Source organism: Falco cherrug, chromosome 8 (genome assembly GCF_023634085.1).
Source record: "Falco cherrug isolate bFalChe1 chromosome 8, bFalChe1.pri, whole genome shotgun sequence".
In the NCBI taxonomy this organism is placed as follows: Eukaryota; Metazoa; Chordata; class Aves; order Falconiformes; family Falconidae; genus Falco; species Falco cherrug.
This window is the reverse complement of record NC_073704.1, coordinates 15,690,259-15,695,153: the sequence shown is the minus strand read 5'-3', so window position 1 is coordinate 15,695,153 and position 4,895 is coordinate 15,690,259. Positions and strand designations below refer to the sequence as shown.

The window sequence follows — 4,895 nt, the reverse complement described above, 5'->3', positions numbered from 1 at the left end:
GGTGAGGTTACGTTTAAGCTAGACAGCTCAGACAATATTAAAACTGAGATGAGGCTTTATTTCTGAAGTGCTTTTCTTCTGCGGAACCTGAAACGCTTTCAGAGAAGCATGAATTAAGCCTCACAGCAGCAGTGTGTATGAAGCAATGATTATTCCCCATTTAGTAGATGGGGTATAAAAATGCAAAGAGGTCACGTGAGTGGTTCAAGGGCGTACAGGAAGTCTGTGGCACAGCACAGAAATAGAATCCAGACCTCTTGACTCCTAGACTTGTACTTTAACCACAAACTCATCCTTCTTCCCTTAAATATTCAAGAAGTTGAAAGCCACACAGCATCAACAAGTCAAAGATCTGAGCGATGCTTGCCTTAGATTTTGTAAGTATATACCTAAAATAGTATACGCATAGACAGGAAAAGATAATTACCTGGGGCATTACATAGTAAGTGTAGTATAAACGGCAAATTTGTTTTCTTCCTTGGTGTGCTGCTGAAGTAGGACTCCCTCAGTTCATTCTTGTTCCCAGCTGGGAGAGGATTTCAGGAAATGGAGTTGGGAGAGGACAGTTAGTGCGTGTTTGTTGACCTGGACCTTTCTTACTTCAATCAATGTGATATTTACAAGAAAAATAAATAAATACATGTAAGTGTTTTGCACTCTGATAAAGATGACACTACAAGGAGCATGCAGAAGCAAAGGATAAGCTTTTTTGTCTGTAGTAAAAGCTTCTACAGGGTTTAAAAAATGATGTTAAATTATTACAGAAAGAAACAACAAATAAGCCTGGAAAGATTGTTGCTTGTTGTGTTTAAATGGAGGCATGGCAGAAAAAATTACCGATTTCTGAAGTGTAATTCTTCAGTGTTAAACAGGAAAGGCTACTCTCCAGAGAGATTTCTAAAATGAAAAGTTGCTGTGTTGTCACTGGTTAATGCTTAAAATCTGCCTTCTGGGTTCAATTCACCAACTTAAAGCATCATACAAAGAAGGCAATTTTAGACAAGTCTAACCTTCTTTCATGACTAAGGGAAAACTACCCAGTCATGTTTTCCGGTGTTCAGTCACCATGCAAGTTTGTGTGACACTGGCTATTTACTTTTGGTCTGAAACAAGGCCCTTCACAGAGACTGGTATGTGCTCTTTACTGAGATATCATTGGATTCCAAGACACAGCTGCATCTCCAGTACTGTTAGTCTGGTTGAAGGGCATTAGTCTCAAAACCAGGGAGACCCAGAAAACATTTGCCTCCCTGAAGGGGTTCGTCTTGGGTGAGGACTAGTAACAGTAAATTAAAAGAAAGAGAAAAAGGAGAGCCATCTTCCTTTTCTTTTGTTTTGTTTTCTAGCTCTGGTATTGAAGGCCTATTTGTCTGAATGCATGTGTGCATTCTTGATTTCTACCCTCACTGTTTTACAGTGGTACTTTAAAAAACACTTAATAGATTCCTTTTAATTGCCCAGCTCCCTTAGTAAGCAGCCTACTGCACTCAGCAATTGAAACACCAAATTAAACAAGACATCAATACTTTAAAAGCAGTGCTTCAGCTCAGAGATAAGCAGAAAATAACTTATTTCTGGGCAGGTCCTTGGACCTGGAAGAACTGCTGTTCATACAGGGCCAAAGACAGACCTGCTTTTTGCCTCATTCCAAAGGAAAGGAGACTTGTGGGTGGGCTGGCGTGGGAGTCCAGTCCAAGCATTTTGTTTGGATGCCAGCCTTCCTCCCTACACTGAAGCAGTTGCTGTTTTTGCCTATATATGCAACAACATATGGACCAACAAATGCAAAGGAAAGAGAATCAGCATGAGACCAAGCTACCAGAACAGCTACATCCATTAGACATCTCCCCAGAGCAGAATTGCCACCCTTCATTAAGCCATGGCCATTACTTGCTATTATTACTGAGTTTATACTGCTTCATTGGGGTTTTCCCAGTTGTACAGGAACACAATGACTAAAGATTTGCTGGGGGATGGGTTAGATTAATTTTCAAGTCAGAACTAATCTATTCTACGCAGACAGGCAGTTGAGGAAAATTTGTATTACAGAGAAAATGCACAGTCAGATACATTCAGGCAGAAGCCAACAAAATGAAAACTCATGCATCACTGACCTCTGAAATTTTGTCCCTTTTCAAAGCCCCATCCTGACACTACACTGTGTGATTTCAGCGCTGTACCCTAGTTGTGCTTGTTCTGTAGACTGCAGGTTAGAGAAGAGTGCCTTTTTGCTGCTCAGTCATCCATACCTTCAAGCTTGATGCTCATTATAGTCCTGCAAGCAGGTCAACCTCTAAGCTAGGATCCCTTGCAGTCTAATGGCAACGTGAACGACTGGATTTACTCATGAGATGTTACTGGAAACCGACAGAAGTAATTTGTACAGAGAAGTAATCTGCCCAGGCAAAATAAATACAGAGCTGAATCTTTGTACGAAACTCATTGCAAACCTGAAACAAGCTTTTTGTCATATGCTATCTGTTGTTAATTAGGCAAAATACAGTGCAGGGCAGGTTTTCTAAATAGCGTGTATTTGTCTCTGTTTTACAGATAAAATTCTGTGGCCTCAAAATGGACTAGCATTTCACAAACCTGAACTGACAATAAAGAAAGAGACTGAAGACATACAAAGAATGGTCTATGTTTACAGCATTAAAGGATATGTTCTTTGCTGTTGCAGTGCTGTGACTCTAATCACTAAGGTGCTGAAAAGCCAAAGGAATTCTCTTGCTGCATGGGTCTGCACTTGCACCAAGAAAATGATTATATTGGAGTGTGTCACATCAGTGTACTCACAGGCAGCATCAAATAGGGAGAAAAGGTCATGCTGTATCTGATTCAAAACTGGTAGAAAATAGTACCTTGAAGATCCCCGCTGCGCTCAGCAGCAGAGGGCTGAGTAATTAAATGGAACACAACAGCACTCTGACATACATTAATTCCCCTGATAGTTATTTCTGTTGTTTGGTGCAGTACCAAAAGGACAGGAAGAACAGTGATAATTTTCTGTGGGATTTTTATTTTTCATCTTAGTAGCATAATCTCATTCTTTTTAAAGACACTTGATGAATTAACTTTGTAGGTAAAAGCCAGTGAATTACATTTCATTTCTGCCTTGCAGAATTAACAATAATTTTCCTCACGTTAGCCAGCCAGAAAAGTCTTCCTCAATATTGCCATCGGGCAATATTGTCTCCATATCATTTGCAGAAGTTGCAGAATAGCTAAAATATATCTGCTACCTATGATTTTCTTGATGCCTCCTATTACTTGTATTGCAATCGTGCCTAGGTGACCTGGCACAGGCTGCGTTCCTCTGGGCTGGCCAGTTCTTGACACAGAAACATCCTTGTCCAAAGAATTTGTGAGAAATGGAAGAAGAGAGAGTGAAGAAGACCACTGAGACTTTCAGGCCCAGCTCCTCAGACTTTTCCTTACCATGAAATGACACTGCAGTGTTTTTCTCTGTTACCATGGCATTCTGCAAACAACTCCAGCAGACTAGCTAGAAATGAAGTGGGCAAACCTCTAAAAGTTTGGCAGTTTGAATAAACGTCTGTGAGGATCTGGCTGGACTTGGGGACAGACTGTCCTTTGGAAAGAAACCACAGAAACTGGTAGAGACGCACCCCTTTCCTATGGGCCTCTGCGGAGTCTGGAGGAAAGGGTATGAGGCAAATAAGATCTATAACCAGAACAGTTGAGAGATGGGGGAGTGGCTGGAAAAAAGTGTCCCATGGTGAGGGGTCTTGTACAGTGCAGAAAGGTAGAAGGGATTAGAAAACAAAGAGATGAATGGAGGAGACCAGAGCAAGGTGCTCTCTATTCCACAAAGAAGAGCAGGATGCATATTATAGATCATGTATGATCACAGTCATGGGCGTCACAGGGAACCTCTTGGAAGGCTTCCAGGCCTGAGATCTTGGAGGAGGGCATGTTCTCCTGAAACATATTACCAGCTGCAAAAGAAGCAGGAACCACAGAGCTGTAAACTGAAGATACTAATAATCTGCACTCTGGGCAGAATTATAGGAGTTCATTTAGGAAACTACTGGGAGCAGAAAGAAGCAGAGTGAACCCTGCTAGACCATTAAGTCATAAAGAGCTGGAGCTGTCTGCCTTTCCCAAGACTATTCTTACTTCTGTTCCTAAAGCTTCCTGTCACAGGTTATGTGAGAGTTTAAGTCAGCCTCTTGGGTTGGGATGGGCATTTTTTTCCTGAATAAGCAGTACATACAATAATACGTATATTGCTTCAGGTAATGCCTCCCTTTCCAGGAAGCAGTGCTGTTCAGAAGGGACACACAGTGATCACAGGGATGGCGAGGCCATTGGCCAGCCTCCTCTCCTGGGTGACTTGGCTGAATGTGGCAGGGTGTTGGATGCCTTGCATCTGTGTGTTCCCGTTCTGATGCTATTATGTACGCATCCCAGGCTCAGCTGAGGCTGCCAGCAGGAATAACCCAAAATGCCACGACAATGACTGTTTTGTTGGTTTTTATGGAACTGAATCCCAGGAGTACTGGAAATCTTCAAATACAGCTTTTTCCCATAAAAAGAAACTTCCAGATGCATGAGCTCTGAGTGTTTGTGAACAAGCAATGTTTGGCTAGTAAGCTTGCTCTTTTGATGTCTGCCACTTGTCATCTGATTTATAATAAATAGGTAATAAGTTGCTAAATACCATAGTAACTCGTGAGAACATTAATGCATGATTTGCTGGTAAAAGGGTGTATAATTTCATTGAAGGCCACCACCAACCTGACCACATATATTAGCAGGGTTTCCTTCTCTGGATAGATTGTTCTTGAATAAAACTTCCAAAACTGAGAGCAGTCCTTACTAAAAACTTTCATGGGTTTGACCAGCCAGTGAGCAAGTGCTATGATGCTCAA

The 4,895-nt window shown here is 41.6% G+C and overlaps 1 long non-coding RNA gene across 1 annotated transcript; it reads left to right on the top strand.

Moving 5' to 3' along the window:
- The first annotated feature begins 242 nt into the window (after positions 1–242).
- LOC129736651 (uncharacterized) lies at positions 243–4,688 on the top strand. Its single transcript, XR_008733574.1, has 2 exons — positions 243–377; positions 2,551–4,688. It is a non-coding gene; the product is annotated as an uncharacterized LOC129736651 (long non-coding RNA).
- The last annotated feature ends 207 nt before the right edge of the window (positions 4,689–4,895 follow it).